The sequence below is a fragment of the Geotrypetes seraphini genome, chromosome 1, assembly GCF_902459505.1.
Source record: "Geotrypetes seraphini chromosome 1, aGeoSer1.1, whole genome shotgun sequence".
Classification (NCBI taxonomy): Eukaryota; Metazoa; Chordata; class Amphibia; order Gymnophiona; family Dermophiidae; genus Geotrypetes; species Geotrypetes seraphini.
Window position 1 is genome coordinate 122,097,802 of NC_047084.1, and position 18,948 is coordinate 122,116,749.

The following is an 18,948-nucleotide window of genomic DNA, read 5'->3' on the forward strand; positions in this document are numbered from 1 at the left end:
GCGGCACCCAGGATGGTGGCACCCTTCCATGCCCCCTGCCACCCACACGCCCCTTCCCCATACCTTTTTAACTTCAGCACAAGCAGCCACAAATTTGCTGCCTGCATTGGCTTCGGCACTCTCTCTGATGTCACTTCCTATGTGTAGGGTCCCGGATGTGATGTCAGAGAGGGCGCTGAAGCCGATCTGGGCAGCAAGTTTGTGGCTCCTTGTGCCAACGTTAAAAAGGTACAGGGAAGGGGTATGCGCACAACAGGGGGGGAGTGGGAAGGGGGGCAGAGAGGAGAGGAAGACTGCGCCCGGGGCAGTCTGCTCTCCTCACTCCCCCCCCCTTTCTACGCCACTGACCAGAGCAACCTCAGAAAATACTTTTTTATGGAAAGACTGGTGAATACATGGAACGGCCTCCCAGTGGAGCTGGTAGAGGCAAAAAGCGTATCTGAATTTAAGGAAAGCTTGGGACAAGTCAGATCTCTAAGGGAGAGGTGGGGATAGTAGGTGGCATCTATGACTGCTGAAATGAAATGCTCTTTAATTTCTGTATGTTTTGCTGGTACAGTATCTGGAAAACCTTTACAAGCATTCCAAATGAGTAATGCATAAGACCAAAATTGGGATTTCTTAACATCAGAAGGAAAATCTCTACCACTAGCCAAGAAATATACTTGAACTGAGTCACCTTCTTTGTAAGACTTGGTCATCAGATGGGCCACTCCATGAAGCCTGAGTTTGCATTTCTCCCTCCTTGTTCCTCAATTATGTTCAAGAGAGGAAGTATGTTTTAGAATATAATTAACTTAAGAGTGTCAGGCTAATGTTGACACAGAGTTTGGAATGAAATTATGAAATGGGAACCAAAAATGTAACAATTCCCACATAGTGAAATGAAATGGATCTCAGAAAATAAAAGAAAGACAAGAGACTGAGACACAAAATTGCAGAAGTGTTTCCATTTCTATTGATACACCCAAGCAGATTTTCAAAATGTTTATCTAGCAGACTTTGAATTAAGACAGAGAAATCGATTAAATCAACAGTCCATCTAACTTCACAGGTGCACCAGTTTTTCAGCTTAGAAACAGTTTCCTTGGCAGGCTTTCATTTACCAGCACTAAGTGTACCCTCCCAAGCCAGATACACACCCCATACAACACACCCTTTAGAGCTCCTATATCACCCACTGCGTCACAACCAAGTGGGGAAAGCAATGGACAGGACACTGCCGCCACAGTTACACAAATATCAGCCTTATATCCTGGTGAACAGACTTTGTCAAGTGAAATAGAGATACAATTTAGATTAGATTTGGCTGAAAATTCAACTCATAACTAATTTAAAGTAGCTAATGATCTTATCCAGATTTTTTTAAATTGACCTATTTGTGTTTCACATCCAAGCATATTAATTTCCCATTCATGCACAAATACTTCCTGTATAAACAAAGGCATTTCATTACTGCGGAAAAAAAGCTCTTCCAGAGATGCAAAACAATGTCCACGCATAGGTTGCTTCAACTTTGGAAGAGGGTCGAGGTCTGGTGGACTCATGTCTGGACTGTGGGGGGCGTGGGGTAGCATCTCCCAGCCATGTTTGTGTAGTTTTTCAATGACGATGAATGGAAAACCTTTCATACGCTGAGAGATTGGAGAAACTGGGTCTCTTTTCCCTGGAGAAGAGGAGACTTAGAGGGGATATGATAGAGTTTTACAAGATCATGAAGGGCATAGAGAGAGTGGAGAGGGACAGATTTTTCAAACTTTCGAATAATAAAAGAACAAGAGGGCATTCAGAAAAATTGAAAGGGGACAGATTCAAAACGAATGCTAGGAAGTTCTTCTTTACCCAACATTCGGTGGTGGTGGACACCTGGAATGCGCTTCCAGAGGGCGTAATAGGGCAGAGTACGGTACTGGGGTTCATGAAAGGATTGGACATTCCCTAGCAACAGCAGCAGATGAATCCAGAGACCAATGGGATAGCTCACATCTACCAGCAGGCGGAGATAGAGAAACTGATTAACAGGTGGTCCTATTGGCTGGCACTCCTCCTGTTTATCTAGTATTCTCTATCTCCCAGCAGGAAAAGGTCGCTATTCAAGTAGCTCCTGAATTCTGGCTGTGGCTGGAACTTTATTTTCTCCTGTTGAGGTTTCTCTTCAGCGAGACTGCCATTCTGTTTCTCCTGTTGAGGTTTCTCTTCAGTGAGCTGGCAATGCTATTTTTCCTGTTGAGATTTTCTCTTTAGTGAGACAGGGGTGTCCGGCTGAACGGTGCCGGCTTTAGGGGTTATACCTGGGCCCCCCCCAGGTCCCTGCCTCCCCCTCCCTCCATTGCTAGAGGGTCTGACTGGGTCTCAATTTTTTTCTTCTTTCCCTTCTCTGTAAAAAAAAAAAAGAGAGACCACAGTTGCTACATTCTGCCATGCTTTTGCTGCAAACTGGCTTCAACCGGCCCTAACAACTAGCTTGTGAGTATGTCTGGCTTTTACGGTTGTTTGAACTTCAGGTTCTGTTTGGGAGTCTTAGTACTCTGGGTTCGGTCATCGTACATTTAAGGCATGGATATTTTATTGAGGCTAAGTTTTATGACTAGAAATCCGTGGAGGGAGCCGGGACTTCCCGCCCTTTGCATGCACGCGCTTGGTTTCCTTGTTGGTTACAGCGCGGCAGTAGCGGTGCGATTTCTTGCTCGCACTTGTTCTCATTGTTGGGTTTCAGTGCAGCAGTAGTCCTGTGTATTCTGAGGCTCTCTTTCATCGGTGTTTGTCACGGCCATGTGCAGCTGATTGTGCAGGTGCCGGTTTATAGCAGCATGAGATGGGACATGTTTTTTCCAGCGCTGTGGGCCGTTCTTCTGGTTATTCCCAGAGTCTGATTTTATTTCTATGCAAGCTGCGGCAGGGTAAATTTTGCGGGGCTTGAATCCAACTATGTTTCTAGGAGCGTTGATGCAGCGGCCACGTGTCAGTGAGAATCCGGCGTGCGTTTGGGTCTCCGGCGATGGCGGGAGAGCTGCAGCGTTCCGGTAGTTTGTTTCCAGCTGACTTTGGTCAGGGTATGCCGGGGCTTCTCTCCTTTCCGGTTCAGACAAGTTGTATGTGTGTCACCAGCTTTGGGACAAGCTTGGGCAGCTTTATATGTCTATGTCTGTGTTCCTGCTGTACTCCCTTGAAGGAAGCTGCTTGTTTAATCGGACTCTGGGGTTAGCACTCAAGGGGTTTTCCAGAGAGACTCTGCCCTGTGCTAGGTCACCCAGTCTCGGTTTGTCTCCGGACTGGGGCGACATACGGCAACTCACGGCACGGTGAGATCAGCAGTAAGATAGTGCCCTGTATTTCACACAGGTATCTCATTGTCTCTCTTGGGGTCCCTGCAGATTGAGCCTTTGTCTGTTGGTAACTGTCCTTATTTAGGCCTTTGTGCTGAGCTGCATGTGTCTAATAGTGGCACAGGATATATATGCCTAAAGGTAGTACAAACAGTTCGGGCTGTCTCTATGGGCATAATGACATTGCGCATCTTCCTGCGGCCAGGACTCTCTTTCTCTATTTCTGAGGGGGCCTGGACTTCAGATTTCCATGCTTATCACGCTGGTTTCTCCTGTCACCATTTTCTCATGGCACATGCTAGACGGGCCCCCTGACCAGACAGGAAGGGCTGTACAGCTCCTTTTAACCAGGAGCCAGTTACCTATTCTATCAAACCTGCTGTTAGCCTCATCCCTGAAGCTCTCATTAGTGATGTGAGCTTTGTCTGATACCTGTAAGGATGCTGTTGTTTTCCACGGGGCGGTAGATGCAGCATCTTGATGAGTGTAGTATGTATTCACTTTAAAGGACATACGTATTTCACTCATGTTGCATGGGGTTAGTACTGTTTTCATGGTTCCAGTATATTCCTCTTTACATTGTGAAACTTGAATTTTCCTAGGAGAATCTTCTTGCAGATCCTACAGTCTCATCCTGCCATTCCCTGACCTTCTGCACTTCATTCTGAGGGGATCTTGACTTTTTTTCAATGACTCTTCAGGCTTTCTCATGAGGGAGAAGATGCTATAATGTCAGGTCAGGGGGCTGTGAAGATTTTTCAGGATGCTTGCATCTTTGCATCCTCCTCAGGTTTCCAGTTCGTTCTTGGAGTCTCTATGTTTTGTGTTTCCCTTTTCAGTGTTACTGGTCCTCAGGACAGTTCTTGTAGTTCTTCGGGAACTAAGGGACGTTGTTCCACTTACTGCATGGTGCCCGAGACGGGGGCATTGGGCAGGCTGGATCCCATTCTTCTGAATTAGTTTCTCGGGGTTACACATTTCTGCAGACAACATGGTAGTATGTTTACATTTTCTCTATGGACTCCGAATCGGCACTTGGTTTGCCTGCCTCCCTTGGAGCAGCGCTTTCGGTTTTGGCACATGCCAAAGCCTACCCAAGGCTTCACGAACGTTTTAGGTGATGTGGGCGGTGGTACCGTTTTGGCGCTACCAGGCGATTCATCTAATTTCTTCTTGACTGCCTGCTTGATTCGGGCGACTTCCAGTCGGGCCATTTGACTGACACGAAAAGGGTGGTATCTATTCCTCAGTTCTTTACACGTGCATCTTCGAATTTGCACAGCGCACTTTTCTCCTGTTCTATTTATAGGTATATCGGTGTAATGTTTTTATTCATATAGGAGAGACATGTATTTCTTTCCGGAGACTTGGGCGTGAGGTCTCGGTCTCAGATTGGTATTCTTCTTCGCTTACCATGACCAAGAGTATGGGATTCTGTACAGTTTCTGTGATCCATATTGCTGACTCCACTGGGAACTTCGGCTTGCTTTCCCCTTCTTACGCTACAGCAGTCGCTTTTGTTCCAGTGGTTCCCGGTATCTCAGGGCTCCAATTATTTGGTATGCTCCTCCTGCATCGCTCTGTATGATTTGGTGGCTCAGTGCGATTTCTCTTTTCAAGGCATGCCTCGGTCTTTGCTGGACTAGCTCATGACCACCGACCATCCCGGGCTGTCGGGTTGGGGAGCTCGGTGGCTTCCATCCTCAGCTCCAGGAGTCTGGTCTTCAGAGGCGACTCAGTACTTGTTCATTCTTCTACTCTTGAGCAGGGTCAGGCTACCTTTCTGGAGCTTCAGATCATTCTTCCGGATTGCCGCTGAGGGTCCTTTTGGTCAGTATTATGATGGGGGTATTTCTCTACAGCTTGGGCAGTAGGTGTTGTACTCAGTTGGCAGGTGAAGTTGGTCTGCTTCAATGGGTGGACTCTCATCTTCGTCTTCTGTTGGCAGATCCTTTTATGGATAAGGATAAGAGTTTGGATAGACTTTCTCTCCACGGAATCTGAGCATGGCCCATTTCTTATATGTTACAGTGTACAGCGCTGTCTACGCTCTGGAAAGTGTGCATGTTAGTAATAGTGTAATCTTCTGCATCCTGGATATTGAGATTTGTGGCTCAGGCGTTCTAGCTCTTTTTATGGACGTGAGATCTCCTTGACCTAGACCTCATGGCCTCGTCTCTCAATTCTAAGCTTCCTAGCTTCTTCGGCGGGCCCAGGAAGTGGGAGTTAGAGGGGGTAGCTGCATGGCTCCTTTCTCGCCTCTGCCTTCTCTTTTTCAGTGTTTTCCTCTGGCTGATGATGGCTTGGATTTGCCATCTCGAACTCGCTTTCCAGGCACAGTATTTGTAGAATCTCTGGATTGGCGGCGCCATCCTTACTATGCGGATTTGATGAGTCTTTCGACAGCCGGACTAAGAAGTTTCCTGGTATCTCCGGCTTTGCTCGCCTAGGGTCCGATCAACATGGATATTTGTACTACTTTAGTATTACGACCTAGTTTTTTTGAAAAATCTTGGTTGACACATTGACGAAATGGGTTGGGAACTGGCTTGGAGGTAGGGTTCAAAGGGTGATGGTGAACGGCACCCCCTCTGCAATGGCAGAGGTGATCAGCGGGGTGCCCCAGGGCTCTGTCTTGGGCCCGATACTATTCAATATCTTTATAAGGGACTTGGCAGAAGGGCTCCGTGGTAAGATAACATTATTTGCCGATGACGCCAAACTAAGCAATGTAGTGGGCAAAAGTACAATAGAAAAAAATTCAATGCCCGACAATATGATGCACCATCTACTCTTACTAGAGACCTGGTCTAAGACATGGCAGCTCAGGTTCAATGCCAAAAAATGCAAAGTTATGCACCTGTTTACCCAAAATCCATGCAGGACTTATACCCTTAATGGCGAGATCCTAACAAGAACGGTAGCAGAACGGGACTTAGGGGTGATCGTCAGTGAGGACATGAAGGCTGCCAATCAAGTGGAGCAAGCTTCTTCCAAGGCACGACAAATCATAGGTTGCATACGCAGGGGTTTCGTCAGCCGTAAGCCTGAAGTCATTATGCCTCTGTATAGATCCATGGTGAGACCCCACCTGGAATACTGTGTGCAATTCTGGAGGCCGCATTACCGTAAGGATGTGCTGAGGCTAGAGTCGGTCCAGAGAATGGCCACCCGGATGGTCTCGGGACTGAAGGATCTCCCGTACGAAGAACGGTTAGATAAATTACAGCTATACTCCCTCGAGAAGCGTAGAGAGAGGGGAGACATGATCGAGACGTTCAAGTATCTCATGGGCCGCATCCATGCAGAAGAGGATATCTTCTTTTTCAAGGGTCCCACGGCAACAAGAGGACATCCGTGGAAAATCAGAGGCGGGAAACTGCGTGGTGACACCAGGAAATTCTTTTTCACCGAAAGAGTGGTTGATCGCTTCAGGTGATTGAGGCCAGCAGCGTGCCTGATTTTAAAGCCAAATGGGATCGACATGTGGGATCTATTCGCAAAGTAAAGGCAGGGGAGGGTCATTAGGGTGGGCAGACTGGATGGGCCGTGGCCCTTATCTGCCGTCAATTTCTATGTTTCTATGTTTCTATGATGTGTAAGGGTTATGCGAAGCAGGTTGTTTCTTCTCTTATCCAGGTGCTACGGACGTCTTCTCCTGTGGCTTCTGCTTCCTTTTGGAGGTTTTTCCTTTCTTGGGTGCTTCTTAACGTTTGAAACACTCCAGAGTTCCTTTTTGGCATAAGTGTATTGCCGAGGGCTTAGCTTTCAATTCCCTTCAGCTTCTAGTGCCATTCTTGGCTTGTTACAAGGGCTAGGTATATTGCTCTTCGCTTACTTCTCAGCTTCATGTAGTTCAGTTCCTAAACAGAGTGCGGTATATTCATGCGCCTCTTAGAAAGCCCGGTTTGGAGTACAATCTTCACGTACTTCTTCTCAGTTTACCGAAGGCTTCATTTCATCCTTGTCTTTTGGGACTCTAAAGGGCTGTGCCATTGAACATGGGGTTTCTTGTGGCCATGGCTTCAGCTCTGCAGTTTTCTATGTTGCAGGCCTTGTTTAACGGGGATTCCTATTTCTGATTTCCAAAATATGGGGTATCAGTTCGGATGGTACCACTATTTTTTTCTAGGGGGGATGTCATCCTTTCTTTTATGTCATGCTCGCTTTTCCTTCCTTCTTCCTGGGAGGAGAAATTGGGAGCAGTGCTTTTATTCACTGCATTTTTTGATACGTACGTAGCGTTCTCCGCGAGCTCGGTTTCTAACAACTTTTAGTTGTTTATATCTCCTTTTTGTATTCTTCAAGGGACGCCTCAAACGTATGGCGGCGTCCGAAGCCTCCATCACTCAATGGGTCCAGGAGGACATTCTTTATGCTTGCTTGCTGGCAGGGAAGCGGTTGGCGAAAGAACTTTATGACCATTCCGCCGGAGCGATGGCTACTTCTTGGGCTCGGCCCAGAGGTTTTTTCCTTGGAGGAGATTTGTCTCGCGGCTAATTGATCTTCCGAGAGTGCTTTCTCTCCGCATTTCTGTTTGGATGTGGGGGCGCATGTGGTAGGGGCGTTTTGTGCTTCGGTTGTTGCGGAGGCGGTGTTTGCTTCCCACCCAGATTGAGGATTGCTTTGCTACATCCCATTGGTCTCTGGATTCATCTGCTGCTGTTGCTAGGGAAGGAAAAATTATGTTCTTAGCTGTTAATTTTCTTTCCCTTAGACGCAGCAGATGAATCCAGAGCCCCACCCTTTCTGGATATTGTCTCTCGGTTTTTTCTTTTGCAACTTTCGCAGTTTGTTATTATGGCAGGTTGTTTTCTGTATTATTGCATTTTGAGATTTGTTATGGGAAAGAAGTTTTTTACATGCTATGCCTATTGATGGTTACGAATGCTTGGGAAAGGAGCTATACTAGATAAACAGGAGGAGTGCCAGCCAATAGGACCACCTGTTAATCAGTTTCTCTATCTCCGCCTGCTGGTAGATGTGAGCTATCCCATTGGTCTCTGGATTCATCTGCTGCGTCTAAGGGAAAGAAAATTAACAGGTAAGAACATAATTTTTCCATTTCCTGCTGGAAAAGGGGATAGAGGGGTATAGATAGAGGATTACCGCGCAGGTCCTGGACCTGTTGGGCCGCCACGTGAGCACACTGCTGGGCATGATGGACCTCAGGTCTGATCCAGCGGAGGCATTGCTTATATTCTCATGTTCTTATTGCGACTATAAAGTTCAGTTAATATTTCAGGTCACAGTCCTCCATATTCCAGATCAAGTTTATTATTATTCAAGTTTATTAAAATATTTTTTAGACTGCTTATTCTGGTTTCTATGCGGTTAACAATATGTGATTACATAAAAACAAATAATAAATTACATAAGAACATATAAAAACAGGGATAATAGATAAAAGTCAAAGACGTATAGACTACACAACAATGGGATAGTAGGGAAGAACTCCAATTGATATAGAAAAGGTAAGACATAAAAGGATAAGACAAGAGGTTAGGTAAAAAGTAGCAGAAGTTTAAATTTAAATATAAATTTAGCCCTTAAAAGAGCAATTATTATCCAAAAGCATCTTGGAATAAAAAAGTTTTTAATTTAATTTTAAATTGTTTTGTATCAGATTCGTAGCGCAGATGAATCGGTAATGAATTCCACAGAGTGGGGGCAGTAACAGCAAAGTTATTGGAGCACAACGTATTAATAGATTTTAACGAAGGTATGATTAAAAGATTTTGGGAAACTGAGCAGAGAGATTTTGGTGTGCTATACGGGATTAGGAGTCTGTTAATGAAATCAGGTTGATTGTTCAGTTTAGTTGTGAGTGTTAAAAGTAAAATTTTATAGCTAATTCTGTGCTCGTCTGGTAACCAATGAGCGTTGATCAAGAGGGGGGAGACGTGATCATATTTTTTTGCCCCGCTAATGATCTTAATAGCAGTGTTTTGGATGATCTATAGTCATCTAATCTCCTTTTTTGTAATGCCCTTATACAGAGCGTTGCAATAATCTATGCATGAAATCACCAAAGAATGAATTAGTGTATTTAGTGCAGCTGGTTTGAATAACTTAGATAGGGAACGTATCATTCTTAATCGATAGAAACATTTCTGGACGACTGTACTAATGTGGGAATGGTAAGAAAATTTACTATCGAAAGTAACTCCCAGTAGTTTCAAAGTTGGAACAGTTTTGATGGATACCGATTCTAGTTTCACAGGGGTTTGGAGTGTTATTCCTTCTTTAAACGGAAAGATCATAAGTTTAGATTTATTGATATTGAGAGATAGTTTATTTGAATCTAACCAAAATTTGATTTTTTCTAATTTACGATTAATGAGGAGTATTTCTTCCATATTATTAAGATCGATGGGATGGAGGAGTTGGACATCGTCCACTTAAGTAAATGTGGAAAAGCCAATGGATTGGGAGACTGTCAAGAGAGGCGATAAAAAGATGTTAAAAAGGAGTGGGGACAGTATAGAACTCTGAGGGATGCCATATTTAGAAGAAAAAGATTCAGACGAAGTTTCATTGAAGATAACTTTAGAGGATCTATCTCTAAAGTAGGATATGAACCAGTCCAGGACCTGGTCTGATATACCAGTTTCCTGGAGTCGTGTTAGGAGTAAACTGTGGTCTATAGTGTCAAATACAGAAGACAGATCTAATGATATGAGTAATACGGATTGATGATGATCAAGGTAGTATAATATTTTGGTGGTAAGTCCCAGCAGGGAAAGTTCTGTAGAATGGCAATGACGAAAGCCAGTTTGATTGGGGTGAAGTACATTGGTTTTCTCGACAAAATCAGAAAGTTATTGAAAGATGATTTTTTTCTGTGAGTTTCACCATGAATGGTATATTTGCTATGGGGCGATAGTTAGATAAATCTTGTGTGCTAATATTTTTATCCTTGATAATCGGGTGAATAATTGATTGTTTCCAGGTCTTAGGTAAAGATCTGGATGACAAACTTGAATTGACTAAATCTTTTATGTATGGACCGAAAATGAAAAAGAATTGTTTTAATAGAAAAGGAGGAATGACTTCTGTACTTGTCCCTTTTATGTTGAGTGTGCTAATACATCTTTGTATTTCCTCCAAACTAGGAAGGGTGAAATGAAAGCATTTAGAATAGGACAAAATAGTTGCAGAGGTGGAGTATACGTAATCTTCAGAGGAGCATGAAATGGCATTGGGTGGAAAAGTGTCTCTAATTTTCTGGACTTTATCAATGAAGAATGCAGCTAGGGCTTGCGCTGTAGGAGTGGGACTGGATGTATTTGTTTCCTTGTAGTAAGAGATTTGACAATCGCGTATAAAGCAGAGGAGTTTTTTGCTTTCTTGATTTGTTTAGTGTAGAAGTCTTTTTTGGTTCTATTGATTTCTGATTTGTAGTATACAGCATGTTCCTTGAATTTATTGTAATTGAATAGTGATTTATTATGCCTCCATTTACGTTCTAAAGAACATAATTGTCTTTTTAATAAAATTAGATTTGAGGAGTACCAAGGGTTTTTTTGTTTGCGAGGAGAAATAGTGTAGGTAATTACTGGTACAGTAGTATTTAGGAGATTGACTATAGAGTGATTCCATTCTTGAACTTTTTCATCAATGTTAGAACTAGATATTTGTTCAAAAGAGAGATGGAAATTGGAAGATATATCTATGGCTTCTAACTTGTTATAATTCCTAGTAGTAATTATTTTCGGTTTTAGATTACTTTGGTAATTTGATTTATATTGTTGAAATGAAATTAGTGAGTGGTCAGACCATGGAACAGGTGTAATGGTAAATGCTTTGAAGTTATTGCTTTGAGATGATGAAGTTAATACCATATCTAAGGTATGACCGGCGATATGGGTAGGACCGGTTATTAATGGACACATTCCTAGATCCTTTAGAAAAGTAAGAATTTCTGCTGTAAAAGTATTGTTGGAGTCTTCAAAATGAATACTGAAGTCCCCTAGGATTACAGGATTAACTGAGGTAACACAGAAGTCCAATATAATAGATTGCATGAGAGTCAGAACCGAAACATTAACAGGTGGAGGAATATATATTAGTAGAAAGTTTGATGAAGGGGAGGATTTGCATTTAACCTCCAAGTATTCCAGGGAGCTGCTATTGTTGGTTGAGAATTCAAAATCGGCTAATATGTTAGAACGATAAATTACGATACGAAGTTATTCAGAGTAGTGAAGACGCAGAGGGATTGCGAAGATCTGCAATGTGACATAATCAGGCTCGAGGAATGGGCGTCGACATGGCAGATGAGGTTCAACGTGGATAAGTGTAAAGTGATGCATGTCTGTAACAAAAATGCACGAATACAGGATGTCCGGGACGGTTCTTGGAGAGACCTCCTAGGAAAGGGACTTGGGAGTTCTGATCGACAAGTCGATGAAGACATCCACGCAATGTGCGGCGGCAGTAAAAAGGGCAAACAGAATGCTAGGAATGATAAAGAAGGGGATCACAAACAGATCAGAGAAGGTTATCATGCCGCTGTATCGAGCCATGGTGCGCCCTCACCTGGAGTACTGCATCCAGCACTGGTTGCCGTACATGAAGAAGGACATGGTACTACTCGAAAGGGTCCAAAGTAGAGCAACTTAGATGGTTAAGGGGTTGGAGGAGCTGCTGTACAGCAAAAGATTAGAGAAACTGGGTCTCTTCTCCCTCGAACAGAGGAGATTGAGAGGGGACATGATCGAAACATTCAAGGTAGTGAAGGGGATAGACTTAGTAGATAAGGACAGGTTGTTCACCCTCTCCAAGGTAGGGAGAACGAGAGGGCATTCTCTAAAGTTGAAAGGGGATAGATTCCATACAAATGTAAGGAAGTTCTTCTTCACCCAGAGAGTGGTAGAAAGCTGGAACGCTCTTCCGGAGGCTGTTATAGGGGAAAACACTCTGCAGGGTTTCAAGACAAAGTTAGACAAGTTCTTGCTGAACAAGAACATGCGCTGGTAGGGCTAGTCTCAGTTAGGGTGCTGGTCTTTGAACAGAGGGCTGCCGTGTGTGTGGACAGCTGGGCATGATGGACCACTGGTCTGACCCAGCAGCGGCAATTCTTATATTCTTATCAATACCTGCTCCCAAACCGTGACTGCTTCTGTTGCAGGTCGGCCTCATGCTGAGGCCTGGACATTTGCGAAAGTTCATCTTTTCCCATACCTTCTCTCAATCCTTGCATCCGTGATCCTCTTATACTAAGTGAGGGTGGGAGGGGTGAGTTGCTGGCGTGTTATCCATCTCCTTGCATCCGTTGTCCTCTTAGACGGAGTTAGGGCAGGAGGGAGGAGTCCTCTGGCACCAAATTGCAGCTCGAACACTCATGCAAAGTTCTGGGCATCATCATTGATTCCACACTGTCCTTCAATGACCACCTTAATTCCTTAGTAAAAAAAAATGCTTTTTCAATCTTCACATGTTAAGGAAAGTGAGAACCTGCTTCCACCATCATCACTTTGCTGTCCTCGTACAATCCATCATTCTTTCCAGACTGGATTACTGTAACTCCATCTACATAAGCCTGACAAAGAAAAGCCTTCATAGACTCCAGTGGATCCAGAACACTGCGGCTAAACTAATCTTTGCAAAAAGCAAATTTGACCACATCTCCCCGCTTCTGTCTAAGCTTCACTGGCTCCCAGTAATCCTTAGGGTTCACTACAAATGCGCCTTCAAGTCTCTATACGGTATCCTGCCTCCCCTTTTTCCACTATCCTGTAACTCCTCTAATCCCAACACCACCAGATCCACTCAAAAATTCAAACTATCCTTCCCCTCTTTAAAAGGCATTTCTCATGCAGGAAAATTAGGGACTTCCCTCTTCTTCAGGATCACCGAATTCTGGAACAGCTTTACTACCCCGCTTCGGAGCCTGACCTCCCTCCAACTCTTCCGAAAACATTTGAAAACTTGGCTTTTCTCTAAAATGCAATGACCCCTCCCTCATCGATATACGAAGTCTCTCTAAACTTCTCTTTCTAAGTCCTTTTACTTTTCATTGTAGTTCCTTTCTATACCAACTCCTGTAAACCGTGCCGAGCTCTGCTTCTGTGGAGATGATGCGGTATACAAACTTAAGGTTTAGTTTAGTTTAGTTAGAGGGCAGGAAGGGGAGTCGCTGCTGTGGTGGTCGCCATTTCAAAGTGCGTGCCTCCGCATGCGCTGTAGGAGCCAGAAAACCGCCGCACACAAAACGCCACAGGCTCGTTCTACTGGCACGGAGCTAAGGATCAGGGACGCAGGGATCATGAAGTTTGAAGTGCGCATGCGCGCTTAGGGTTTTATTATAGCGGTTGTTCTTAAATATTGCAGTACTGAGGCTTGTATGCTGTGGGAATAGTAGTTGCAGGGGACGGGGCAGTAACGGTGGTTGCGGTGACTGGGACATTCTCTAGTGTGGGTAGAACTGAGCAGGCCTCAGGGCGGGTCTATGGGTCCAAATCTGGTGACCCTACCCAGGTCCCCCTGTGTGTTCAGTACAAAAATAAGTGCTTATCTATTTTTATTTTTCAGTGTTTTAGAACTTGCTGAGTTTAATTTTTGGGGACTCCAGTTCAATTTCTATTTGTGATCCCTTATTCTGTATTTGGTAAAGGTCTGTCTGTGTTTTGTGTGTGACTAAGTCATTTAAAGTTGTTTTTTTGTGCGGTAGTAATGGCTAAAGGGGGCCCTGATCGTGTAAATGTTCTCTTTGTTTGCAGTATATTTGTCTTGAGCTTTTGTGATACAGTCAGTACTCCAATGTTGAAGTTAGCAGCTCAATCTATGTTTAGTTGTCATGACAATAAAGCTGTGTGAATTTGAAGCATGGCGTGGCCATACGTCATCCGCCCCCTGTCGTTACTTCCTCTTCCTGCGTCCTTCTCCAGCTCTGCCCGCGGGTTTCACGAAGCGCTAGCCAATCCCCTGCCCCATTAGTCACGGACTCACCAATCAGCGAGCGCGGGCGTGGTTGTCCTGTCGCGAGGGGCGGAAGCGGCCGTTTCCTTTTTCCCGCATTAGCGGCACTCCATTTCCCGTGGTGCTCCGTGGCGTGAGACGATGACGTCATTTGTGGTGTGTTGGAGCTAGGTGCTTCCGCGGTTGAGTCACAGCGTGAGAGAGGCGGAAGCGCCGGTACCGAAAGAGAGAGCGAGAGAAGGGGGACCTCGAAACGAGCCAGACAGCGGCCCCGCGGGAGAGAGAGAAGACCAGTGGAGGTGAGAGAAACGGGTGGATAAGCAAAGGAACGCCCCCTCGGGCCTGAAAACCCCACCCCCCACACTTATCATCCAACTGTCACTGTTGCTGCTCCTGCCTCTGGGGAGAGACCTGTGCTTTGCTCCTCCGGGGGGGGGGGGGGGGAACTGGGGGCAAACGCAGCTTCTTTACAAGATGAACAAGAAAACAGTTTACAACCATGCAGGAAGCTATAGAGATGGACATTAGAGAATGACACGGTGAAAAAATTGGTCCCCGTCACCGCCCCGTCCCCGTCTCACCATCCCCGTCACCGCCCCATCCCCGTCTCACCATCCCCGTCACCGCCCCGTCCCCGTCTCACCATCCTCTTCACCGCCCCGTCACCGCCACTGCCACCCCATTCACCGCCCCGTCACCGCCACTGCAATCCCATTCACTTTTCTTTATTTACGTATAAAGGAAACATTCTTTAAAACTTTAAAACTTAGTTAAATATTAGTTAATAACTATACAAAAACAAAACACGCAGAGAAAAAATTAATTAATAAAAATTCTCAAAACTGACACATTTTGATCACTAAATTTAAAATAGTTATTTTTCATACAGTTTTTCAATCACTAATCTTCCACCACCCCTGGGGCTAGCAATGCAAAAACAAACACGACATGTACTTTAAATGCTGCCGTGATTAGCATAGTGACCGCGGCTACGGCTGCAAGTCTCCCCTCCCCCCAGCGATCACGGCAGGAGGGCACCCAACCCCTCCTGTAGACCCCCCCCAACGGCCCTCCCGACAATCGCAGCAGAAGGGTACCCAACCCCTCCTGCCGGTCCTCCCAATGGCCTCCCCTAAGATCGCCGGCAGGAGGGTACCCAACCCCTCCTGCTGGACCCCCCCCCAACGAACCCTCCCACCCCGGAACCCCCTTAGTCTTACTTTCCAAGTTGGACCGGACGGCTCCTCACACGTATGGCCAGCAGGCTTGCCTCCGTCCAAATGAGGCGGGCCCGCCCCTACCCTGCCCAACCCACAGGATCCTAGGGCTTGATTGGTCTAGGCACCTAAAGCCACTCCCGCTATAGGAGGGGCCTTAGGTGCTTGGGCCAATCAGGCCCTAGGATCCTGTGGGTTAGGCAGGGGAGGGGAGGGGCGGGCCCGCCTCATTTGGACGGAGGCAGGCCTGCTGGCCAGACGAGCGAGGAGCTGTCCGGTCCAACTTGGAAAGTAAGACTAAGGGGGTTCCGGGGTGGGAGGGTTCGTTGGGGGGGGGTCCAGCAGGAGGGGTTGGGTACCCTCCTGCCGGCGATCTTAGGGGAGGCCATTGGGAGGCAGGGGAGGGGAGGGGCGGGCCCGCCTCATTTGGACGGAGGCAGGCCTGCTGGCCAGATGAGCGAGGAGCTGTCCGGTCCAACTTGGAAAATAAGACTAAGGGGGTTCCGGGGTGGGAGGGTTCGTTGGGGGGGGGTCCAGCAGGAGGGGTTGGGTACCCTCCTGCCGGCGATCTTAGGGGAGGCCATTGGGAGGACCGGCAGGAGGGGTTGGGTACCCTTCTGCTGCGATTGGCAGGAAGGGTTGATCTGACAAATGAGGAGCACGGTGAAACACAGGTAAATAGCGGTTCCTAGAAGGGGGTACATTGGCCCGCGGGGACAAACCTGTTCACCGTTTCCGCGGTCGGTGAATGGCCTTGTCCCCGTCACCGCAGCGACTGCTAGTTTTCTTCCCCGTTTTCGGCGGTGACCCGCGGCTTAAATGCGGTGGCCGCGGGTAAACCGTCACCGTGTCATTCTCTAATGGACATTTAAGTAACGCAAAACTTAAAAACATAAGAATAGTCACAAGGTCAGACCAATGGTCCATCCAGACCAATAGTCCGTCTTCAAATCCGGGTCACAAGTACCTGGTAAAAACCCAAATAGTAGCAGCATTCTATTCGGAATCCCCAGAGAGTAGCAATGTTCCATACAGAATCCCAAACCCTAGCAAGATTCTGGAATCCCAGAGAGTAGCAACGTTCCATACGGAATCCCAAACCCTAGCAAGATTACGGAATCCCGGAGAGTAGCAACATTCCATACGGAATCCCAAACCGTAGCAAGATTCTAGAATCCCAGAGAGTAGCAACGTTCCATACAGAATCCCAAACCATAGGAAGAGTCCAGAATCCCAGAGAGTAGCAACGTTCCATAAGGAATCCTAAACCATAGCAGGATTCCGAAATCCCAGAGAGTAGCAACGTTCCATACGGAATCCCAAACCCTAGCAAGATTCCGGAATCCCATAGAGTAGCAATGTTACATAGAGAATCCCAAACCCTAGCAAGATTCCGGAAGCCCAAAGAATAGCAATGTTCCATACAGAATCCCAAATCCTAGCAATATTCTGGAATCCCATAGAGTAGCAACGTTCCATACAGAATCCCAAACCATAGGAAGAGTCCAGAATCCCAGAGAGTAGCAACGTTCCATAAGGAATCCTAAACCATAGCAGGATTCCGGAATCCCAGAGAGTAGCAACGCTCCATACAGAATCCCAAACCGTAGCAAGATTCCTGAATACCAGAGAGTAGCAACGTTCCATACAGGATCCTGAACCCTAACAAGATTCCTGAATCCCAGGGAATAGCAACATTCCATACAGAATCCCAAACCCTAGCAAGATTCTGGAATCCCAGAGAGCAGCAACGTTCCATACAGAATCCTAAACCCTAGCAAGATTTTGAAATCCCAGAGAGTAGCAACGTTCCATACGGAATCCTAAACAATAGCAGGATTCCGGAATCCCAGAGAGTAGCGATGTTCCATACGGAATCCCAAACCATAGCAAGATTCTGGAATCCCATAGAATAGAAACATTCCATACGGAATCCTAAACCATAGCAAGATTCCGGAATCCCAGAAAGTAGCAACGTTCCATACGGAATCCTAAACCATAGCAAGATTCCGGAATCCCAGAAAGTAGCAACGTTCCATATGGAATCCTAAACCATAGCAAGATTCCGGAATCCCAGAGAATAGCAATGTTCCATACAGAATCCCAAATCATAGCAAGATTCTGGAATCCCAGAGAGTAGCAAAGTTCCATACAGAATCCCAAACCCTAGCAAGATTTTGAAATCCCAGAGAGTAGCAACGTTTCATACGGAATCCTAAACAATAGCAGGATTCCGGAATCCCAGAGAGTAGCGATGTTCCATACAGAATCCCAAACCATAGCAAGATTCCGGAATCCCATAGAATAGAAACATTCCATACGGAATCCTAAACCATAGCAAGATTCCGGAATCCCAGAGAGTAGCAACATTCCGTATAGAATCCCAAACCCTTGCAAGATTCCGGAATCACAGAGAGTAGCAACGTTCCGTACAGAATCCCAAACCCTTGCAAGATTCCGGAATCACAGAGAGTAGCAACGTTCCGTACAGAATCCCAAACCCTAGCAAGATTCCTGAATCCCAGAAAGTAGCAACGTTCCATTCAGAATCCCAAACCCTAGCAAGATTCCTGAATCCCAGAAAGTAGCAACGTTCCATTCAGAATCCCAAACCCTAGCGAGATTCTGGAATCCCAGAGAGTAGCAACGTTTCATACGGAATCCTAAACAATAGCAGGATTCCGGAATCCCAGAGAGTAGCGATGTTCCATACGGAATCCCAAACCATAGCAAGATTCCGGAATCCCATAGAATAGAAACATTCCATACGGAATCCTAAACCATAGCAAGATTCCGGAATCCCAGAGAGTAGCAACATTCTGTACAGAATCCCAAACCCTTGCAAGATTCCGGAATCACAGAGAGTAGCAACGTTCCGTACAGAATCCTAAACCCTTGCAAGATTCCGGAATCACAGAGAGTACCAACGTTCCATACAGAATCCCAAACCCTAGCAAGATTCCTGAATCCCAGAAAGTAGCAACGTTCCATTCAGAATCCCAAACCCTAGCGAGATTCCGGAATCCCAGAGAGTAGCAACGTTCCATCCAGAATCCCAAACCCTAGCAAGATTCCGGAATCCCAAAGAGTAGCAACGCTCCATACAGAATCCCAAACCATAGAAAGATTCTGGAATCCCAGAAAGTAGTAACGTTCCATACAGAATCCCAAACCCTAGCAAGATTCCGGAATCCCAAAGAGTAGCAACGATCTATACAGAATCCTAAACCCTAGCAAGATTCCGGAATCCCAAAAAGTAGCAACGCTCCATACACAATCCCAAACCTTAGCAAGATTCCGGAATCCCAAAGAGTAGCAACGCTCCATACACAATCCCAATCGCTAGCAAGATTCTGGAATCCCAGAGAGTAGCAACGTTCCATACACAATCTCAAACCATAGCAAGATTCCGGAATCTCAAAGAGTAGCAACGCTCCATACAGAATCCCAAACCATAGAAAGATTCTGGAATCCCAGAAATT

The 18,948-nt window shown here is 45.8% G+C and overlaps 1 protein-coding gene across 3 annotated transcripts in view; it reads left to right on the forward strand.

Annotated features, from left to right (window-relative positions):
• The first annotated feature begins 14,293 nt into the window (after window positions 1–14,293).
• LOC117357152 (cyclic AMP-responsive element-binding protein 3-like protein 4) overlaps window positions 14,294–18,948 on the forward strand; it is a 183,784-nt gene continuing 179,129 nt past the window's right edge. For 2 of the 3 annotated variants that reach the window (XM_033937519.1, XM_033937526.1), the window contains exon 1: window positions 14,294–14,548. The gene's annotated coding sequence lies outside the window, so the exon portion shown is untranslated. The remainder of the gene's footprint in view (window positions 14,549–18,948) is intronic. The other variant, XM_033937510.1, reaches the window with a different exon arrangement.